The sequence below is a fragment of the Saccopteryx leptura genome, chromosome 1, assembly GCF_036850995.1.
Source record: "Saccopteryx leptura isolate mSacLep1 chromosome 1, mSacLep1_pri_phased_curated, whole genome shotgun sequence".
Lineage (NCBI taxonomy): Eukaryota > Metazoa > Chordata > Mammalia > Chiroptera > Emballonuridae > Saccopteryx > Saccopteryx leptura.
The window spans coordinates 177,029,853-177,053,129 of record NC_089503.1 but is presented as its reverse complement, the minus strand read 5'-3'; the positions used below and the strand labels follow the sequence as shown (position 1 = coordinate 177,053,129).

Sequence of the window (23,277 nt, the reverse complement as noted above, 5' to 3'; positions counted from 1 at the left end):
TATGAGACAGAGAAGTCAAGTGTTTGCCCAAAGTCTCCCAGCCACCAAGTGACAGAATCAGTACTTGAATCAGGTGTGCTAACTTAGTCCAAGGCTCTTTCCTCCAGAACAAACTGTAAATGCGGGAGCACCTATTCCTGAAGTAGTGCCCTGCAGGCCCAGGGCCCATCCCAAACCCCTCAGGGGCTGCTTGTTCCTGCCCTGCTGCTCTTGCTCTGTGCAGTGAAGCCTATGACAGACACCCACAGACAGAGGGACAACCAGAGCCCCTGCCCCCCCCTCACACTCAACTCTTCAGCCAGACAATGTTTACAAACTGCAGTCCAGACCATAATGCAATCCATTTGGAAAACCCAAACCAGCATTAAAAACAACAACAACAGGCCTGACCAGGCGGTGGCGCAGTGGATAGAGTGTCGGACTTGGATGCGGAGGACCCAGGTTCGAGATTTGAGGTTGCCAGCTTGAGCGCGAGCTCATCTGGTTTGAGCAAAACTCACCAGCTTGGACCCAAGGTCGCTGGCTTGAGCAAGGGGTTACTTGGTCTGCTGTAGCCCCACGGTCAAGGCACATATGAGAAAGCAATCAATGAACAACTAAGGTGTCGCAACGAAAAACTGATGATTGATGCTTCTCATCTCTCTCTGTTCCTGTCTGTCCCTATTTATCCCTCTCTCTGACTCTTTCTCTGTCTCTGTACAAAAAGAAAAAAAAAGACAACAACATGACATGGACAGAAAAGGAAGTATCAGAGTTACTGTGGGTAGGGCTCTTTTGAAACTTGTTTCCCATGTGTACACACGTGAGCTTCTGTCTCTTTTTTCCCTACTGGGTCACAATCTAAAATGTGTTTCTTAATGTAGGTCAGAGTCAAAGAGGCTGAAAGCCACAGTACACAACAGTGTCTCAGAAAGCGGGGAGTATGCTGTCAATCATCCAAGTAAATCTTAAGACCTGCTGGGGGCTGTGTGCTGGGAGGGGTAAGACAAGGTCCTGTTAACAAATTGGAGCTGAAGGAAAACCACAAAAAGAAAAGGAGCAGCAGACTCCACTGAAGATGCACTCTGGACAGGGCAGGAAAGAACGAGAATCGGCTAAGAGTCTCAGATATAAGACAGAAACCAGAGAGGAGAGGGGCATGGGAGGCACTGTAGGCAGGGGACCTGCAGGAACAAACACATGCAGCTGAAAAGGGCTGGATACAGGCTAGATGCAGGGTGTGGGCCAGCAGGAGGGAGAGGACAGCCACAAAGACACCTCGTGGATTCCTTCTTCTCATCACACTACTTAACAGAAGCGTGTACTGGACATTCAGGTAAGAGCACTGACTACAACCTCAATCAGAACTGCGGGGACTTCTGAAGCCCTGAGCACAGAGGAGCAGCCCCAGTCAGCCCAGGGATTGCAGCAGGGATCAACTATGTGCCTAAGCAGCGTACACAACTGTTTCTACACTGTGTCCGTAAAGTCATGGTGCACTTTTGACCGGTCACAGGAAAGCAACAAAAGACGATAGAAATGTGAAATCTGCACCAAATAAAAAGAAAACACTCCCAGTTTCATACCTATTCAGTGCAGTTCGATGTGGGCTCACGCACAGATTTTTTAGGGCTCCTTAGGTAGCTATCCCGTATAGCCTCTACAGACTCATCACTGACTGATGGCCTACCAGAACGGGGTTTCTCCACCAAACTGCCAGCTTCCTTCAACTGCTTATCCCACTGAGTAATGTTATTCCTATGTGGTGGCGCTTTGTTATAAACGCGCCAATATTCACGTTGCACTTTGGTCACGGATTCGAATTTAGCGAGCCTCAGAACACACTGAACTTTCCTCTGTACCGTCCACAACTCGGCTGGCATGGCCGTGGGCTGCTCCACTGTATACACGGTGTTACGTCATCATCTGCACATCTCCCTTCACTGGGAGAGAGCACTGATGAGGCACGAAGAACCACCTGCACTCTAATTAAAACCAAGAAGGCTTTTAGAAGGTGACCATACCCTTGAGAGAAAGGAGGGGTAGGAAGGCTCATCCAGCAGCCCATCACCTGGGGCCATTTCACACTCCAGGCTCCCTCTGGGCTCCTGCACTGGATGACTATACACAAGGGCGAGCCCCACAGACATACCCAAAATTCTGGGACTGGGAAGAAATCACCTAATCAGAGATCAAATGCAGCTGGTGCCAGCTCCCAACAACTCCCCAGACCCTGGCCCCACTCCCAGCTCACATAGGCACTTCGTCAAATTCAGGGGGAAAAGAGCCCACCAAAGCCCATAAATCCCAGTGAGGGGGGAGGTTTCTGAAAGAAACATCAGGGATCTGCAATGGCGAAGGTGGGGACCCAGGCCCATGCACCATACTCCATTGCCCCAGGGAACCCCAGAAACAGGCCTTCCCCCTGCTTACCACCTCTGCATCCAATCCAGATAAGCAAGGCAGGAGTCTCCCATTGGCCACAAACCCCAATAATGCCAAGACTCTCCTCTTCTAACTGATGTCAAATCTTCCTTAAAACTTTGTTTTCAGGCTTAAACGAATTCTTTCTGAATTTCTCATCCTAGTTATCAAAACCATGCCACACACTAAAATTTCACTACAGCAAAGCTGCTAAGCGAGTTTTTTTTTTTGCCCATTTCCCCTGCTCTAGCCCAGGGCCCACTGCACCACGGGCAGTTCACTTTGAAAGATCCATTTCCGGTCCTGCATGTTGCAGGCTCAGGGCTGAACCCCTCAGAGTCCAGTCCTAACTCTTCTGGCTTCTAAGCATGTCAGCACTAAGCACTGCTCTGTGACAGCCCGGAATTGCACCAACTTTATTTATACTGACACTTTAAAAAAATTTGTAAGAGGAAAAAAAAATTAAATAAATTGACCAAAAGTTTTAAAGTCCTGCATTTAAGAAGTATGAGTATTAAGGGTCTCTTTCAGTATCTTCCTAACTGTATTTTCCTAACATATCCTACTTTCAAAATGACAAAAAAATAAGTCATCTTTTAAAAAGCATAGATAAAAAGAAGTGTTATGCCTTTCTTCCTACCTAAATGCTTGTGTCCTCACATTTCGTGAACTCTGCATGGGTACAAGTCTCACCCTGGACAGCAGGCATCATTGGGAGGAAGATCCACCCAGGTGGAAATAACATCACAGAAACACACCTTCCAGCTTACTGTGATGCAAACCCTGCTTTTCTCAAATCAACATATGTTTCTAATCAACAACCTATCATTTGTGAGCAGATTCACATGTAGAAGCCTATTTCAAAACCACAGCCTATGCCTGCACCCCTTTGACAAATATTATTTATCTACTGCGCTGGGGCCGTACCCAAACCTCCCACACGCTGTCCTGCTCAGTACAAAGGGAACTGTTCACACTCTAATCAATGCCAAGTATTTTTTTTTTTTTTGCAAAGGAGTGTCTTCCTTTGAGAAAATGGGGGTGGGGTGGGGGGTGGGGGGTGGGGGGGGGGGACACGACACCAACACACACACAACACAACCGCCAGAAGGAAACACCTTTCCAGGATTTTTCTTCTGTCTGGTTTTCAAAGACTGGGTCTCACAAATACTACTTCTTATGCCAGTGTCCTGGTGTGACTCAGAATTCAGCTACCTGGAATTTGGGTGCAAACCCCATCCAGGAATGTACAAGAACCAGGCACCCAGCTGCACCAGGAGTCCTTTCATCATGGCCTTAAATAAAATCAAAAGCTCCCCAAATATAAATAATATACAAATTAAAAGTCTATCCTCACCATTATTTCATCTACAAGTATTAGAGCCCTCACCCCATCCCGCTTCATCCTACTTGCCCTTAAATGGGTTTCAGAACCTGGCCTAGAAGTAACATAGGCATGGAGTGTTCAGGCTCTGCCTACTTGGCATAATGCAACCCAGAGGCCTCGGTGCCCACCTGCACTCTTTGAGGAGAAGAAAGCCCAAAGTGCAAACACAATCAAAGCAGTGGAAGGCGGGGAGGTGGGGTGGGGGGTGGAGGACCGGCTCTCACATTTGGGATTACCAACAAAATACCAGCACCAAAATACAGTCATTTAGTCATTCACTGAAAACTAGAGTCTCCTCCCAGTGCTCTGGGCCAGTCTGTGCAGGTTCAGGTTGAACCTGCCCTTGGCCCTGGGTGTTCACAGCTGTGGTAGCAGGCAGGCTCATCAAGAATGGGCACAGATACCAGGAGACAACCAGAGGCTAACTGAGGCTCTCATGCCAAGATCAAGAGTTCGCTGACTAGTGGAAAAGGCTGTCCTAGGAGGCTGGACACAGGGCTCAGCTCCACCACCGCTGCTGACACTAAAACGTGTTTCTCACCTCTTCATCCCTTTCAGAGGAGACTGCTTTGGGTGGCTCGCCAGGCCGTTTCTGGTCCTAACTTGCTAAAGAGCTATAGAGGAAGTATCAATAAATAAAGATGTTGTCTAGAGAACAAACTGGAATACATGCAGCTCACCACTCTCCAGGGACAGAGATGGAGTAAGATGCATAAGCAGCGTCCCAACAGGGGAGTACTCAAGCTCTGAGAGGAAGTTTTCCTGTTGAACCTTCACTCTCTGACCTTCCCCAGATAATCTCATTCATGTTGGAGAACAGACTCACAAAGTGCTGCCTACCTGGCCGGATACAACATGCAGCTGCAGGAAAATGAGTGGTGTTCTTTTTTAAACATACACACACACACACACACACACACACACACACACACACACACACACACACAGACATATATGTAACAGGCAATCCTGACAAATATAAAACAAAGGCAGGCATCATATACCCTTTTCCACTCAGAACCCACCACATGGGGCAAATTTATTTTAGGGGGAAGGCTCCCATTCACACCCCAAATCCCCACTTCACAGCCAGAACTCACCATCTGTCACTTGTCTCTCCTCACAGGTGACAGCCAGCCAAGAACAGTATGTGAATTTACTAAGCCATTGTTTAATCTCCTCCATGACTATAAAGAGTGGCATGGCAAACCAGCTCCCATCCAAGCAAAGCCACAGCGTTTGTACCTCTAAAGCCTGCACAGCCTCCTCTGGTCTCTTCCCACTCTGGGCTGCCCCCATAGCCTTGGGGTAGCTGGTAGAAGAACCTAAAAGCAATCTGCACAGAAAGCCCTTTGTCTTGTGGAGGTGCAAAGCTCACTGAAAAGCTTTCTCTTGAGCGGACTTTGTCCAGCCATCTGCAACATACAAGTCACCACAATGTCTGATGGGCATCAAGCTCAGCCTATCCAAAATTGACCTCACTACCACCACCCCACCCTCCCTACCCTGAGCAATGAGACCACCACCCACTTCTCTTCAAGCTTCTTCACCTCCCCTAATCCACCTGAATGTCTTGTTCTACCTGGGCAATTTCAACAAACCCTAACTGGTTTCTCTGCCCCCAGCCCTGCCTCTTCCTATCCACTCCCCATGCTACAGCTACAGCAACTACTTTAAAAGGAAAATCCTATCAAGACTTCTTGACTTCTCTGAGATTCCTAAGAGGCTGAAAGAACCTTCATGCCTATGCTCCTGGAGTACTCTATAGCCCACTCCTGCCTCCCCAGCCTTATCTTGCCACGTTTGCTCCACTAATTGTGCTCCAAGCAGACCAATCCAATTCTCCTTCAGGCCTCTGCCCGGGAACACACTAGCCTTGCACCCCACAGAGTCTCAACTCAAACATCACCTCTTCTGGGAAGCCCGCTCCAACTCGTCTCCCTCCTAAACTCCATCCACTTCCCCCATGAAACCCTGTTCTTTTTCTTCTTATTATTATTATTGATTAATCTTAGTGAGAGAGGAAGGAGTGGAGGAGAGAGAGAGAGAGAGAGGAACATCAATCTGTTCCTGTATGTGCCCTGGCTGGGGATAAAACCGGCAACCTTTGTGCTTTGGGACGATGCTCTTAACCAACTGAGCTATCCAGCCAGGGCCGTGGCATCCTGTTCTTACCCCATCCTAGCAGTCACCATGCGCCAGCCAGAAAAGGGCATGGACCACACCAGTCTTCTCTGCTCTGCACCTCTATCACCTAATACTATGCTCGACAGAGCAGGCAGGTAACAAATCTTGTTAAATGAAATGAACTCAGCTGATCTCTCCAAGGTTCTAGAAATCCTGCCATTTCTGGGACTGGCTCCACCTTCTACCTGCTTGCAGCTTTTAATCTACATATGAAATCAAAGGCCTTGTAGGACCTGGTCTGAGGTCAGGGTTCTCACACTTCACTAGGCATCAGGATCACCCTGAGGACTTATTAAAGCACAGATTGCTGGGCCTCCAGTTTCTGATTCTGTAGGCCTGGGGTGGGGCTTAAAAATCTGTATCAGTAACATGTTCCCAGGTGCTGCAGCTGATGGTCCTGGGAACTTACCTTGAGAACCCTGTTCTGTAGGGGGTCGGGAGCACAGGTGGCCAGGCAGGACATCTAAACAAAGATCCTTTACTAAAATTTCTCCTTACTATCCCTCCCCAGAAGTCTGACTTTATTTACCCTTAAATGTAAACCTTCCACCTGCCTCTTCCTTTCCCATTTTCCCCTCAAGAAAACAGACATCAAAAATGAATGAGCTTAAAGACAATGACCCACACAGCCAGCCTCCAAGGGACCCTCAAGACTGTCACTTCCAGCATTCTTCAGAAAGGATTGTTTAATGATCTTCAGGAGGCCCTAGGATAGGGGTTCTCAAGTAGCCTTCTGCTGCCTCCCAGCCAAGAACAACCTTTTTACTTTGGGCATGAACATTCTTATTTTCTAGCCTGCATGGGCATTGAAAGTTCCTTTACATGCTTGACATTTTCCTTTTACTCTAAGAAAAAAAGGAAACATTAGTTGACAGTTTCCTCCAAGGACTCAAGTATATATGTGTTAAGAAAAAGACTTAAGCTTCTGAACCAATCCATAAATCTCTGTAGATGTGCTCTTCACCTCGGTCTTTAATATCACACACCAGGGCCAACACTCAAGTATCTCAGGCAACTCCAGGCTTCACCTAGGGTCTCTGTCAGCAAGTTCAGAAATATCCTAAGATGCTATCAATTTTCAAAGGCAACTGGGGACACAAAGAAGAACCCAGGGGAAGAGAGAAAAATATCCTCCTTCCTTCCCATCAGTCAGTTCCCGTGTAGGTCTGGTAAGTCAAGCTTTCACAACAGGAGACAGGCCACCAGTCATTCATCCCCCACAGCAGCAAGTCACCTCCGAATGCCTCAAACCTGCCTGTCTATAGTAAGTCCACTTTCTCCTTCTCCCCAGGCCATCCTGCCTGATAATTATCCAAGAATCCTGACAAAATCTGTCACACTGCATTTCCTTTAAAAATGAGTATGTATAATAATTCAGCTATAAGAATGTAAATTAGCCCTGGCCGGTTGGCTTAGCGGTAGAGCGTCGGCCTAGCGTGCGGAGGACCCGGGTTCGATTCCCGGCCAGGGCACACAGGAGAAGCGCCCATTTGCTTCTCCACCCCTCCGCCGCGCTTTCCTCTCTGTCTCTCTCTTCCCCTCCCGCAGCCAAGGCTCCATTGGAGCAAAGATGGCCCGGGCGCTGGGGATGGCTCTGTGGCCTCTGCCTCAGGCGCCAGAGTGGCTCTGGTCGCAACATGGCGACGCCCAGGATGGGCAGAGCATCGCCCCCTGGTGGGCAGAGCGTCGCCCCTGGTGGGCGTGCCAGGTGGATCCCGGTCGGGCGCATGCGGGAGTCTGTCTGACTGTCTCTCCCTGTTTCCAGCTTCAGAAAAATGAAAAAAAAAAAAAAAAAAAAAAAGAATGTAAATTACAACATTATCGAAGATTATGTAAACAGTAGTATACCCAGAGGACAGAATGTCATTTAAGATGACACTGTGAAAGGTGTTTTACTGACAAATAAGAAAGTTTACAATATGTTCCCATGTGAGAAAAAAAGCAGATTACAAAACAGTATTATCCTTCCTTTTAGAGCAGGCAGGGAGGGAGGGCGGAGGAAGGGGGATGCATGATGGAGACAGAGCACATGCAAAACAGTAGTTTTCTCTGGGTGGTGGTCATGATAGATCCTTTTTACTTAGTCTTTTTCATATTTTCTAAAATTTTCTACAAAGAGCATGCACTAGTTTTATAATAGAAAATATATGGCCCTGATCAGTTGGCTCAGTGGTAGAGCATTGGCCCGGTGTGTGGAAGTACCGGGTTCGATTCCTGACTAGGGCACACAGGAGAAACACTCATCACTCATCTGCTTCTCCACCCCTCCCCTTCTCCTTTCTCTCCATCTCTCTCTTCCCCTCCTGCAGCCAAGGCTCCACTGGAGCAAAGTTGGCCCGGGCGCTGAGGATGGCTCCATGGCCTCTGCCTCAGGCGCTAGAGTGGCTCCGGTCACAACAGAGCATAGCCCTCTGGTGGGCATGCCAAGATCCCGGTAGGGTGCATGCAGGAATCTGTCTGCCCGCTCCCCCCCACCACCGCTTCTCACTTTGGAAAAATACAAAAAAATATATATATGAAGGAATGGGCAGAGTTAGACATCAGATCAGAATGCTATAAATAATGCCTCTTCACACCCTTGTTTAGCCACCATACTTCATCAGAAGACAACTGCCCCAACAGGCTGCCAGGAGGATAGTGCACAGCCAACCTACTTTGGGGAAAGAAGCTCAACTGCCCTTCTCAGAAAGTAGTGAGAAAATCACCTGGCACAGACAGGCAGCAAGTCTAATGCTAGCCCCTGTGTTAAAAGAGAGAAATAATTAGTGGGCATTCCTGCCCCCACCCCCCAAAAAATAGGTACATTGTTTAGAATAATGTAGGCAAGTGCTATGACCACATTTTTCTGCACCAAAAGTAAAGGACATGCAATAACACTAGTGTCCTTCCAGGTCACGGTCAGCAAACTACAACCCTCAGTCAAGTTCAGCCCTGCTGCCTGTTTTTGTAAATCAATTATTTATTGAAATACAAACGGCTCATTCATTTATTTACTGTCTACATTTCATGCATTTACATATGTATTGTCTATGGCTTTTTGGGGTTTTTTGTTTGTTTGTTTTAGCTGTAAGAGCAGAGTTGAATAGTTGCAAGAGAGATCTAAAAAGTCCACAGAGCCTAAAATATTTGGCCCTTTATACAAAGTTTTTCTTGAACCCTATTCTAGGGCAACAAAGAAAAATATAACCAGAACTGTCCCAAAAATATAACCAGAATCTGGAAAGGTCTCTAGAGTTGTGTCAGAACAACCCAAGGCTGAGATACCCTATTACAGCTTTCTTCCTGACCCCTAGAAGTGGGCTCACCTCACCAGACACAGAGCTGCCCACCCCAGAAGCCGCCAGGCTGGGGCCTGACAAGGAGAAGGGCTCTGTGATGACCACCTTTTACTGGATCCCTCAGTGCAGGGCAGCCCCTACATGCTGCTCATGAAGGGGTCAGGTCTGGGGGCTGTGGGAGTGCCAGATGCCAACTTTCTGTACCTCTCTGCTCCCTCCAGCCGTTTAAGGAGGCTCACAGCCATCCCCTTGCCTCACCCTAAACTGACAAATGCCATTGCCAGTCCACAGGCGGAGTCTGAGTAGATATAAATCCATTCACCATCTAATCAGTCCTTTGTTCCTGCACTTTCACTGCATCCCTGTCAAGAGCCCCCGCCAGGCAAGCACCAGGTGTGTGCACAGGGAACTGGGATTTGGATGAGAGGGAGAAGCACAAGCAGACAAGAATGTATACACTGCTGCCTCCACCCTCAGTCCCACACAGGGCCTCCTACAGCGGGGCATGGAGGCCTCCTAGTGAGCCATACCGGCGGGACTGTCTGCCCTAGTCAACACACAGACCCCACATGGGTCTGAAACCATAGCCCTTGGGTGACCCAGTGGAATCTTGCCTTGTAAGGAAAGAAATTAGTTTCCGGGCCTCAAGTTGTCTTCTAGGCTAATGACTTCATGTTCCCTTAAAAGCTGCTGCCAGACTCCAGGGATTTTTCTTGGAACTGTTGAAAAACTATACACTCACACTAAAACACACAAGAGCTTCTTGGGTGGCAGGTACTCTGACACTCTCCCCCCAATGAAATTAACTAGTTCCCCAAATGTTTTTATTTTGTGAGCAGACCAGCAGAACACTGATAACTACAGCTGCTATTATTTATTCAGTTTATTATATTCCAGGCTCTGAGCTAAATGTTCTACCTGTATTATCTCAATTATTTTTACAAGTTACATACTATTATTCTGCCCATTTCAAAGATGTGAGAATTAAGGGACAGAGAGGTTAATTAACTTGCTCGAAGCCACACAGCTTATCAGGAGGAGAGCTAAGACTTGAATCCGTTATGGTTCAGGAGCCAGACAACTATTTAGTAGGTTAGAAAAAACGAGCAAAAGAGTATGTTTTGATGTCCTAGAATGCAAGCCTCCATACTCCACCTCTTGAGAGATTAAGGTATTCTAAGGATTTCCTGATGTGTTGCTCTGAGATGGGCAAAGGGCTAGGAGGTAGAGGGGAGGAGGCACACAGGAAGAGATATAAAAGCAGCAGAAGTTCCAGCCTCTAACGAAGACCCAGAGAGGAACCCAGTGCTGTGAATGAACCTGCACAGGCCCAGGGCTCCAAAGCACAGGTGGCAGTGTCCTGAGTGGCCTTTCCTCCTCTGCTGAGCAAACGTAACTGATTATAAACAGGGTTTAAGTCAACCTGCCAAGCATGGGGTCCTGACAGCAATTTCATTGTCTTAATAAGACCCACCAGTTTTTTGCTCAAAACATGAAAAAAATATTTGGTTCAAGAAGTGATATTCATAAAGCAATCAAGATGCTCTGGAGTTAGGACCCTGGGTTCAAATCCTGACTCTGCTGCTGACCTAAGTCAAGTCCTTTAAGCTTATCTTTGTGCCTTAGTTTCTTCTTATGTTCTTGAGAGTAGTGGATTTGATAATCCATATAATAGCACTTAGGGCACCAAGTGCCTGGCACATAGTAGGTGCTCAAAACTGTTAGCTGACACGATTATTATGATTGTTACAACCACAAAGACACACTGGAATCAGTTTCAGACTTGGTGAGACTATACCAAGCATGAATGAGATCAATACAGACAACCCTTTTTTTATTTATGTCCCAGCATTCTGGTCAGGTACGGTATCACATCTGACACAGAAAAGGCAGTCTCGCCTTCTCTTGGAGACCAGTGTGGCTTATTTGTGCTGTGGAGTAAGGTGTCATTTGGGAGAGTCAATCCAGCATGCTGACGGCCTGCTTGGAATGTACAGAAATGAGCATAACATAAATACCCACTGGTATTCCTTCCCATGGTCAATGCCACTCAGAGACGAAAACACAGCATGGGAAGCTTTCATTGGGAATGTTCAGGAAGCCAGTGGGGGGAACCCCTCTGATCCCCATTAGCTCCCTGTCCCAAGCCACAGCACACTGTGCCCCCAAATTAATCTTCCCCAAATCCATTTTCTTTTTCTTTTTTTTTTTTTGTGACAGAGAGAGTCAGAGAGACAGACAGATAGGGGACAGACAGGAAGGGAGAGAGATGAGAAACATCAATTCTTCGTTACAGCACCTTAGTTGTTCATTGATTGCTTTCTCTCTCTCTTTTTTTTTTTTTTTTTTTGTATTTTTCTGAAGCTGGAAACGGGGAGAAACAGTCAGACAGACTCCCGCATGCACCCGACCGGGATCCACCCGGCACGCCCACCAGGGGGCGACGCTCTGCCCACCAGGGGGGCGATGCTCTGCCCCTCCGGGTCGTCGCTGTGTCGCGACCAGAGCCACTCTAGCGCCTGGGGCAGAGGCCAAGTAGCTATCCCCAGTGCCTGGGCCATCTTTGCTCCAATGGAGCCTCGCTGCAGGAGGGGAAGAGAGAGACAGAGAGGAAGGAGAGGGGGAGGGGTGGAGAAGCAGATGGGCGCTTCTCCTGTGTGCCCTGGCCGGGAATCGAACCCGGGACTTCTGCACACCAGGCCGACGCTCTACCACTGAGCCAACCGGCCAGGGCTGATTGCTTTCTCATATGTGAATTGATGGGGGGGGGGGCAGGGGCTACAGCAGAGCGAGTGACCCCTTGCTCAAGCCAGCAACCCTGGGCTAAAGCTGGTGAGCCTTGATCAAACCAGATGAGCCCACGCTCAAGCTGGCGACCTCAGAGTCTCAAACCTGGGTCCTCCACATCCCAGTCTGACATTCTATCCACTGTGCCACCGCCTAGTCAGGCCCAAATCCATTTTCATCATGCTAGCCCTCACTCAAATGGCTCCTAGATGTCTACAGAAAAACACCCAAATTCCTGGGCCTGAGGTTGGAGGTATTGCACTTGGGACCCAGGCCTTCTGCCCAGCCTCTACTTACACCTGTGAGTGTTGCTCCAATCCCCCGGCAAGCAGGCCTGCTACTTCACCTTTGCGCATCTAAAACCTACCTGTCAGCCATTCAGACAAAAAGCACCCACTGTGTGAGGCCAGCCTCGGGGCCTGGGAATCAGCTCTCCTTTAACCAGCTGCCAGCCTGCTCCAAACCTCTTCCTGAACCATCCTATAACCTGTTTCCTCACCTGGAAAATTATGATGTAAATTCTTATTATGCCCAATGTAAATAAGAGATGGAAGTACTTTTAAATGTGTGAACATACCATATACAGTGTGTCCGTAAAGTCATGGTGCACTTTTGACCGGTCACAGGAAAGCAACAAAAGACGATAGAAATGTGAAATCTGCACCAAATAAAAGGAAAACCCTCCCAGTTTCTTTCTGTAGGATGATGTGGCAGCATGTGCGCATACACAGATGATGATGTAACACAGTGTATACAGCAGAGCAGCCCACGGCCATGCCAGTCGAGATGTGGATGGTACAGAAGAAAGTTCAGTGTGTTCTGAGGCTCGCTAAATTCGAATCCGTGACCAAAGTGCAACGTGAATATCGGCGCGTTTATAACGAAGCGCCACCACATAGGAATAACATTACTCGGTGGGATAAGCAGTTGAAGGAAACTGGCAGTTTGGTGGAGAAACCCCATTCTGGTAGGCCATCAGTCAGTGACAAGTCTGTAGAGGCTATATGGGATAGCTACCTAAGGAGCCCTAAAAAATCTGTGCGTGAGCCCACATCACACTGCACTGAATAGGTATGAAACTGGGAGAGTTTTCTTTTTATTTGGTGCAGATTTCAAATTTTTATCGTCTTTTGTTGCTTTCCTGTGACCGGTCAAAAGTGCACCATGACTTTACGGACACACTGTACATTCAAGAACATTATTTCTAATCAGGCCCTAACTTGACTCTCAGTTCTTATGAATTTAAGTCTTCCCATCAGCTGATCTAAATCTTCCAGCACTGGCCAGATCTCACCCTGTTTTTATCTTTGGCACATGTACCTTGTTTCTCTTCAACAAAACTATAGGCCCCTAGTGGGGAGGCTCATGTCTCGGATACCTCTAACTCTTTCTCTGATTACCCCCACTCACAGGCTAGACCTGATCACACAAATGATAAATGTGATCTGTGCTGTCACACAGGAAGGTGAGCAAGGACCCATGGTGGGGAACCCTGGAGGTGTAGTTGAGGAATTTCCATTAAAGTGAAATCAGGAATTTAAAAAGTTATGTTTAAATCTGGCCAAAATACTATGGCCGGTAGGCTAATGGCCACCCAGAGATGTTCATGCCCTAATCCCTGGAACCTGTGAATATGTTACCTTAGTGGCAAAGGGAACTTTGCACATAAGATAAAGTTAAAGATCTTGACATGGGGGAGAATATGCATGTGGGCCCATGGTAACCACAGAGTCCTTTTGAGAGGGAGGTAGGAAGATCAGAAGACATGAGAGAAGCAGAAGTTGGAGGGATGCAATTATGAGAAAGGAGCCACAGCCATGGGATGCAGGCTGCCTCCACAGGATGGAAATGGCAACGGGGCCCGCCCTGCAGCCTCCAAAATAACTGGCCCTGCTGACACCTTGATTTTAGCCCAGGGAAACCCATTTTAGACTTCTGACCTACAGAACTAATAAACTTGTGGTGTTTTAAGCCACTAGGCTTCTGGTAATTTGATAGAGCAACAACTGAAAACTAATACAATGACTATTTTTTAAAAGGCAAATCATTGGGTTGGGAAGAGGGGCTATATTCTGGAACAATTTCCAGATCATTTTTCTAAAATAACTTAGTTTGATCATCACCACCCTCCAAGCTGTACTGAGTGCCAACCAATGCCAGGCCCTGTGCTGGGTGCTGGAATATCCATGGTCAGTTGAAAACACATTCTTGTTCTTGATTACAGAGTCCTGCTGGCTTTCAGTATAAACATGCCCCATTCTTCTACAAGCCTCTTTCCCAAGCTCAGCTCAACATTTAAACCATCACTGAGCATTAACTACATGCCAGGCACTGGGCACAGGCTGTATCACAATGTACTAGTTAGTAAGAGCCCCCACCCTGAAAATGACATCTCATCGGTTTTTACATTCTTAATTTTCAAAACATGTTCACTTCAGATTTAATTTTGAATGAAATAGTATTAATAATAAGAAGAGCTACCATGTATTATTCCTTTCTGTATGCCTGTCACTTTATACTAATCCAATTCCACAACAACCCTGTGAGGTATTATTGTCCCCATTTGCTGATGAGATAAAACTCATCCAGGTGAAGAAATCTCCTCTAAGTCCCAAAACTGTCAGGCGCCGGCCTCTCTTTGCCTGCCTGTTGCCAGGCTCAGACCTTTCCTCTTACTGCCTAGGAAGCTAAGAGATAAGAAACCTGCCCCCAAGTCAATAACATTTTTTAAAATCAATAGTCACTCTCCCTAAAAACACAGCCAGGTCCATGCCCTGAAAAGGGTGTCTACCAGGTTACAGAACATTATGAGCAATAAAAATCCTGGAGCTGGCTGGGCTCTCAAAGGCCACCTGGCCAAACTTCCCCTTGTGGAAAGCTCCTCAGCTACCAGGGCTCCTAGAGAGAGGGAACTTCTCTTACCCAGTTCTATGTCCCCCATGGGGTTTGGCACTGTGCCTCTTCCACACCAGGAATTTAACTGCATCCAGGGTGCTCCCTAGCTTATCAAGTTCTCATCTAGAACCCAGAACCAAAGAGACAACCATCAGTGCCAAGCATCAGGAAGTGTTCTGTGTCCCATCACAGTAAGACATCACACCCTTTCATGTTCAGCCACAGACAACAGCTGCAGCAACCCTGTTTTAACGTGGTGAGGGCAGAAGAGGGAGAAATGGAGGAAGAGTGACTTTCACAGGAGCAGGGCCAGGTCAGTTACAAGCCTGCTGGTGGTACACACTCAGGCACCAGGAGTCGGGGGCGCCCATACGGGGTGAGGCAGCTCTACTGCTTCCTCTATTTCTCTCCACTCCTTGCTTCTAAGAGGCCTAAGAGGGAAGGGGGGAAGACAGCAGGCCTGGCCCACTAACAGTGAGCTCCATGCATGCTGAACGAAAAACACAACAGACCTGCCCCATGGTAAAATGGTGCCCAGCCTTTTGCTTTGCCAAATGTTGGCTGTAAACACATTTGTGAGCAAGAGCCACAGACTTTTTTTTTCCTATCTCAGATAGTTATAAGGTATTTGCTCCAGCACCTGTCAAACAGTAACCATCTGTGGTCACAGGGCACTCTACTCTTACTTTCACCCTCCTCTAAGCCAGGATCAGAGCCAAAGAGAAAATGTGCCAGGCAGAGAACAAACACCAGGCTTGACCCCAGGCTCTGGACTTGAACTTACAAGTTTTGTTTATGTGTGAACAGTCCCCAGGACCTCTCATCTGGCCCAGCAGATGGCAGGAACGTCGCCACCAGGCCCTCTAGTTCCCGGACAACGTGAGTAACGTGATGAGGGCTGATGGATGGACCACAAGGCCTGGGTTCCGGGCCCACACTGGGCAACAGCCACAGTGCCCTCGGGCACATCAGTTCTTCTCTTTAGACCTGCATTTCTCATTTCCCCAAGTGTGAAATGAGGCGACTCACCTAGCTGATGACCAGTTCACAGAGATTAGGACACCATCATTTATCCCTTGAGTGCAGAAGGTTGACAGAACACAGTACAGGGCTGTTCTGAACAAATGGGATTTAATGACGATCTAGAAAGAATAATCCTCAACAGAATTCAAGTACTGACCCTTCTACACATTCTATAAAAATATCAAGTGGGGCCTGACCAGGCGGTGGCGCAGTGGATAGAACGTCGGACTGGGATGCTGAGGACCCAGGTTTGAGACCCCAAGGTCGCCAGCTTGAGCGCGGGCTCATCTGGTTTGAGCAAAGCTCACCAGCTTGGACCCAAGGTCCCTGGCTCAAGCAAGGAGTTACTCAAGTCTGCTGAGGGCCTGCGGTCAAGGCACACATGAGAAAGCAATCAATGAACAATTAAGGTATCGCAATGCGCAACAAAAAACTAATGGTTGATGCTTCTCATCTCTCCGTTCCTGTCTGTCTGTCCCTGTCTATCCCTCTCTCTGACTCTCTCTCTGTCTCTGTAAAAAGAAAAAAGAAAAAATCAAGTGGGGAGGGCAGACCCTGTTTCTCACAGGTAGAGAGGTAGCAGTCCTACAGCATCTCTGTCAGTAAACACACCTCTGGAGAAATCCAGTGGGAGGGTGCAAAGGTAGTTATCGAGGAAAGGGCTGGCCCCTTCTCATACAACCAAGCAACACCTCCCTCCTTCTCTTCCATACTCACACTCACACACCCACACTCACTCACCTACCAGGAACAATCAGCCCCGCAGAGGCTGGCAGGAACAGGACCTGTAGGGCACCTAATGCAGGATACCAGCCTGGCTTCCTCTTCAACCACCACCCCCAGCCCACCCTGCCCCACTCACATCAATCAGAGGGCCTCACGCACTCCAGAGCTGACCTCTTTGTTTCCTCCCAAAACAGAGGTAATCGAGGTGAACACCCTCAAACCCTTGGCCCGCATCTCAGACAGCCCTCAGCCTCTCCACCCTATCCTATCTCCTGCCCACAGTGACCACACCCTCCTTCTCCTCCACTAGGACCTTGCCCCTTACCTGTGATTTTCTTTTGCCCTCAATCTCTCCTTCCCCAACATCTTCCCCCTCAAGCCCACAAACCTACTCTTAGCTTTCCCACGCCAAATATAAAAAACTCTCCCGTTGTCTCTGCTTCTCCTTCAGCCTCACACTGGCCAACAACTCCCAAGGTTAGAGTGCACTTCCCATCTTTCCTTCTCCTGCAGCACCACCCATCTGGCCGCACCCTAAGCCCTCCTCCCTGTGACAGCCACCTGATGGCTCAATACCCATAAGGCCAACATACTAGCCTCCTCAGAACTCCCTGCTGGCCCCGCACATTCCCCTAAAACCCTCCTTGGTGTCCATGATTCAGTCACCTCCTCGTCTCAGCTTCCTCTACCAGCTCCTCTCCTCCTACCTACTGCACAACAGAGCCTCCAGGCCTGGCTCCGACTCCCATCCTCCCCGCTTACCTACACTGTCCCCTGGGCTGCTTCTGCCCCTCCATGGGCAGACAGCTCCCCGAGTCTATGCACCTGTGTTCTCAGACCAGGCAGGCCATATCAACCACTGAACCAATTCTGAAAAAAAAAATCCCAGTTTATGCACATACCACATCACCCCTCCAAGTCCCACAGACACCGTGAAGGGTGCCAGGGCAATGTGGGGGGTGAGGGAAGGCTCTATACCTTGGCTGTGGTGATGGTTATGTGACTACATGCATTTGTCAAACTGCACAACCTTATACTAGAAAGGGTGAATTTACTGTATGCAATCAGATCTTAGTTAAAAAGTATGGGGGGGGGGGGAAGTCCTGGCCGAATAGAATAGCTTAGTTGTTTAGAGCATCGTCCCAAAGCACACAGGTTGTTGGTTTGATTCCCAGTCAGGGCACATGCAGGAACAGATGTTCCTGTATCTTTCCTGATCTCTCCCTTCCTCTCTTTGAAAATCAATAAAATAAACAAATAAATTTTTTAAAAGTATGAATAAAGTCCCACAGCCACCTCACCCCTACATGTCTAAATTAACATCACCATTTCCCCCAGACTAGCTCCTCCTCCTCCTGCACCTGTTTTCAGTAGTGACACCATCTCCCCCCAAACACCAAAACTCCTCCCCTTCAAACCAGAACTCTCAGCTGGGTGCCCAGCCAGTCACAGACTAGAAATTCTACCTGCACAGAATTTATGTTCTCTTGAATCTGTGCCTTGCACTAAACCACTCTCCACCCTCCAAATGGGACTCAGGCCACCCTCACTTCTCACTAAGCACCTCACTGGGCTCCCTCCCTGTCCACTCTGACCTGCCTTTAACCCTCTGCACGCACCTGTTGGCCCAACACCCTCCCACAGCAATTCTGACCTGGCAGGCCAGGTCTTTGCCTGTGCTTCAGCCTCTGGCTCTTCTCTCCCAAGGAAACTTCACTCATCCTTCAGGCTTCAGCTCCCAGGCCTCCCAACACAGGAAGCTGCTTTCCCTGCCCTTTGCCATCAGAATCAGCACGTACTCCACCCGGGTTCCCACAGCTGAGAACCTAAATGATCCTGTGCAGTGGTCCCTATAACCACACTGTGCCCCAGGCCCACAGTGCACATATCAGGGCAAGGAGCTGCCTCCCTCTCTCTTCCAGGGCCCTCCAGGCTGCAGCTGGACCAGTGAGTGAATTGTGGATGCTCAGGGAACACTTTCTGGCCTAACCTGAATTGCTGCTGAAAATTACCAAGAGAGCTACACCATGCCCTCCCCCCAACCCCACTGATGAGATAAAATGCCACAGAAGCACAGCTGGAGAACGCTGCTCAGATTGACCTAAACTCTTAATGACAGATCATACAGACTGCTTCACCCCAGTCTGCTTCCTAGCCCAGACCCCTCATGCTACCTTCACACTTCCTACCCTCCAGCTAGACTGCATTCACCCCACTCCCAGGTACTCACCTACCCCAATGCCTCTGATTCAAAGAGCCTGCTGCCTGAAACAGTGGTACTCAGAGTGGTTTTTGGACTGGTACTGTCACCCTCGATAACAGGAATAAGAGCTTAGAAACTTTTATAGCAATACAGCATCACCATGAAGTTCTTCCTGTGTCTTGCAAAAGCATTGATCTATAACAAGTTCGGAAAAAACAAAGCCTGCTCCTTCACCACAGAGATTCGGGAAGCACTGGCCCCTCACCCCACCCCCCAAACTCCTGCCTCTCCCTGCTGAAATCCTGCTCATCCTCAGGGGCCCAGCTAACCGTGCCTTCTCCTCCAAGAAGCCTTCGCAGTTTCCATCAGCTAGAAGTGGTCTGACCCAGAATCCTTTGTCCAAACCACACTGAGGGCAGTTAGGTGGTATCTGCACATCTCTTACTACAACTGCCTGAGGTCAGAGGCCCAAGTCTTGTTCACTTTTATATGCCCCATGTCATGTTCAGGCAGATAATCAATTGATATTTGTTCAATAAGGTGTAAATAATGAGATCCACCCACAATTTCAGAGTGGGCTTTTCTTCAGGGGCAGGGTATGGAGGGGCACTGGCCTTTCGGGCACACTGGGCTCTTTCAGGTTTGAACCAGATGCTGCCCCTCTCCCCCAGCCCAGAAGGGAATAGGAGTATATGAAAAAAAGCAAGTCCTTGACTCTCGAGACAAGAACATAGTCATTATTTAATTGCAACAGATTCTACAATACCCTAACATTGCAATTTTAGTGAAAACGCCACATGCACACACTAAAAATAAATCACACCCAAGAATGAAGAATAAAAAGAGATTTTCAGAGTCATTTCCAACTTTTAATATTCTGTGGGACCCTGACCTCAAAACTAAGGGTCAAGAGCTCAGGGGCCTGTAATCACACAAGAAGCAACAGGCTCATGGACAGACCAGTGGATTCCCACTCAGGTTTACAAAGTGTGAACAGACACCCACTCTCAGATCTCACACCTAGATGCATCTCACTCAGCACCAGTGGACCCGCCTCTCCCAACTTCAGAAGCAGCAGGACCTCGCACTCCCCACTCCAGTGGCTCTCCTTTCCACCAGCTCTCCCAGTGTCCTGGCTGCTTTTAGCAAGAATGCTGGAACTATTTCCAGATGCCACTGTCAGATCAAGACAACTCTCTATCTAAATATTCCTGTCTAATTTTGCACACAGCTCTGGTTTCAACTGACAAAGATAATGACTCAGTGTCCACTGCTCTTGATGGAAAATTATCCTGCCAAGTTTGGAGCTTCCCAATAATAGACTTCTCCAAACTTCTTTTTGAGAAAGAAGTGACCTCCCTATCCAGGTTCTTTTCTACAGGCAACAAAGGGCAACCAAAAGACCCCCTAACTGACCAAGGAATGTTATGGGAAAATCCTGATACATACCCACAGGACTGACTAACAACAAGAAAGGGAAATTCATGGTACGCATTTGAGATGTTTTCCTCTGCCTGATGCAATAATCACTGTTTTTCAGCTTTTCTGCACCTCATCCATTTAGAAGTTTGTGACATTAATTCTGGGTTAAACTGAAGGCAAAATCTAGACTCAGAATTGAAGCATCTTTCTCTGCACGAAAAGAAATGGCTCACTGTCTTTGACACTAATGCTTTGACCAACTATAAAAGAATTGCACATATTATACATGTGTCAGACAGCCCCTCCCATATCACAATACACAATGGATATCTCCCCAAAAAGTGAGGATGAGTAAAGCATCACCTTTGGATAACTGAGGCCTTTCTGACAGCATTCAGATAGCTTAAACTTATTTGCTCAATATTTTAAAACTGCCCCATGGTTATTTCATAGGCATATCCACACAGTCTTGCAAAATCCCCAAAGATGGGAACTCCAGACCCAGCCAGGCCCAGAAAAAGCCCATGGGTTTCTACCTTCCATCTCTCTCCTAATCCACCCAGGGACAGAGGTGCGGTCTCCTTTAAAGCCCAATGTACATGGTTTAGGGCAGAGGACACAGCACTACCCTATTCCTAAACCTCTCAACTACACATGGGCAGGTTCCAGAAGGCCCCTGGAACGCCTAGGAATACTCTTTTAGAGTCTTACCTCAGTGGCTCTCAACCAACGGTGATTTTGTCCTCTAGGAGATATTTTTGGTTGTCACAACTAGTGTGCTTGTGGTGGGAGACTGCTAGCATCCAATAGATACAGAGCAGGGATGCTGCTATACATCCTACAATGCACAGGTCAGCCTCCCCCTAACAAAGAATTATCGGGTCCAAAATGCCAAGTGTGAAAGGGGAGAAACCCTGTCAAGTGACATGCAGGGAAGTGCTCTTAGCACCTGGTTCCCTTTCCCTCTGAGTCACTTGAGGTCATGCCAAAAATTATAACAACCCTGCATCATCTGCATTATTTGCAAGGCTGAACAAAATGTCCAAAGCCATGGCCAGAGCCTTAAAGATGCTGCTCCCCTGAACTCCGAGCCCTCCTTGCTTTGTCTCTTCTCCGGAGAAGGGCCCTCCTACCAGGATGACCCACCCATCTGCAACAGGACAACTGGCAGGCTGGCATCACTGCATGCTCCAGTCCTTTGGCACCAAGGGAGGCCTGGCATGCCCAGCTCTTCAGTCTGTCACGCACACGCATGGCCCAAGTGAGCAATGAGGGTGGACAAGTTTCCCAACAGGTTGCACATAAATCTCTTACCCTGCAGGAGTCTGACATCTCTCTCCCAAATGGACAGTTCCAGCTCCCAGTCCGGGCCCTGCAGAGCTGCCCATCCCCCAAGGCACCTGGGAGACCGGGGCTGGGTTTGGCGGAGGGAGCGGGGAGGGTAGGGAAAGGAAAGAGTTTAGGCAGTTAAGCCCAAACCACTCACAAGATCTCCAATGCGTCGAGATGCAGGAGGAAGGGCCAAGGAAAAGCGGAGGAAAGGACCAAAAAGGGTTCCCTTTCCCAAAGTCACCCAAAACCTCCACCTGTGAAACCCAACAGCTGGCTCGGGTCAAGAGAGTCCAAGTCTGACACCCATCTGCAGCCAGGGCAGTCAGAGCCGCTGACACGGTGCACAGGGAGCCGGAGTGAACAGAAATACTATCACAAGAGCGCGGCAGAAAAGCTGTCTTGGCGACGCAGAGACGCGGCTCCTGACAGCTGGTCACGGAAGCTGCCCGGCGCGTTCCGAAAACCCAAGGCTCTCGTCCTCGCCCTGAGGCAGGCCTGGCGGGCGGAGGCGGGCACCGGGGTAGGCGACATCGGCAGGCCCCCCTCCCTGCATCCTGAGACGCGACCCGGCGCTCGCAGAGAATGAAAGTCGCAAAGGGGAAGCCCCGCTGTCACTTGAGGAGGATGCAAGACCGGCCCAGAAGGGTCACAGCCCAGCTCCGGTCGCAGGCAGACGGCGCCCGGGTATCCGGCGGGCGGCAGCCTTACCTCGGAGGCTGGAAGCTGGGACACAGTCACCTTCGCGCCGCTTCCGCGCGGTGGCCGAACCGCAGGCGTCTCACACGCACTCCCGATCTGTTTACCAAGTCGCCCGCGCCGGGAGACCTAGCGGCGGCGGCCCCGCCCCACGGACTACTCTCATTGGCTGCGCCCTGGCCGAGCGCCTCGCGGGAGCGGAGGAGCATGCTCAACCCGTGCGCTCGACCCGCGGCCAATTGAAATCGAGGGCGGAGCAAGAGCATCCAATGGGAGGCCTTTTCAGAGCGCAGGGCCCTCCTTTTCTTCCCTCCTCTGCCCTTTCGCCTAGTTGGAAAAGGCTGGGCTAATGACCTGCTGTAGCGTTGGGGGATTGGCATGCGTGCGGCGCGAGGAGGGGCCCTTCCACACGGCGATGTCACGGTCGAGGCTGGGTGGCCGGCCTTTTGCCGTCACCTCTTTGCCGGTGCTCGCCGAGCCTCAGAGCGGGCCTGGAAGGGAAGCGGTGGAAGGAGAGGATGGGACTGCGGCAGGTACGACTTGAGGACCGAGCGAGGCCAGCACTGTGCCCGCCTTGATGTGTCAACAGGGCCCCGCCCAGTTCCTCCACAAGTTGCTCGCTGGAAGGGAAGCGCTTCGGCGTCCCGGCCCCGCCTACTTGTCCTGCCCCCTCGGGCTAACCGTGTTGGGTTATAGCGGACGCCATCCGCCAAACAGGAAGCCTGCCCCCAAGTCGGAGCTCCGGGGAGAAAAAACAACGAAGTGTGCAGCTCCGGGCTGGGCTCAGGGAATGCAAGCCATTTGTCCTTGCACACTGACCCTCCTCGCAGAGGGCCGGGCGCCGGGACATAACGCACGTGGAAGGGCTGGAAGCGTGCGACCCATTCAGTCCCGGGTGGGCTCTGAGGGCGTCCTCCGCGCTGAGAAGCTCGCTGAGC

The 23,277-nt window shown here is 49.3% G+C and overlaps 1 protein-coding gene across 3 annotated transcripts in view; it reads right to left on the bottom strand.

Annotated features, from left to right (window-relative positions):
• Positions 1-22,505, bottom strand: part of COQ8A (coenzyme Q8A) — a 40,991-nt gene extending 18,486 nt beyond the window's left edge. For 2 of the 3 annotated variants that reach the window (XM_066381522.1, XM_066381542.1), the window contains exon 1: positions 22,352-22,505. The gene's annotated coding sequence lies outside the window, so the exon portion shown is untranslated. Of the gene's footprint in view, positions 1-19,943; positions 20,013-22,351 lie in introns of those variants that run through there. The other variant, XM_066381533.1, reaches the window with a different exon arrangement.
• Between the last annotated feature and the right edge of the window lie 772 nt (positions 22,506-23,277).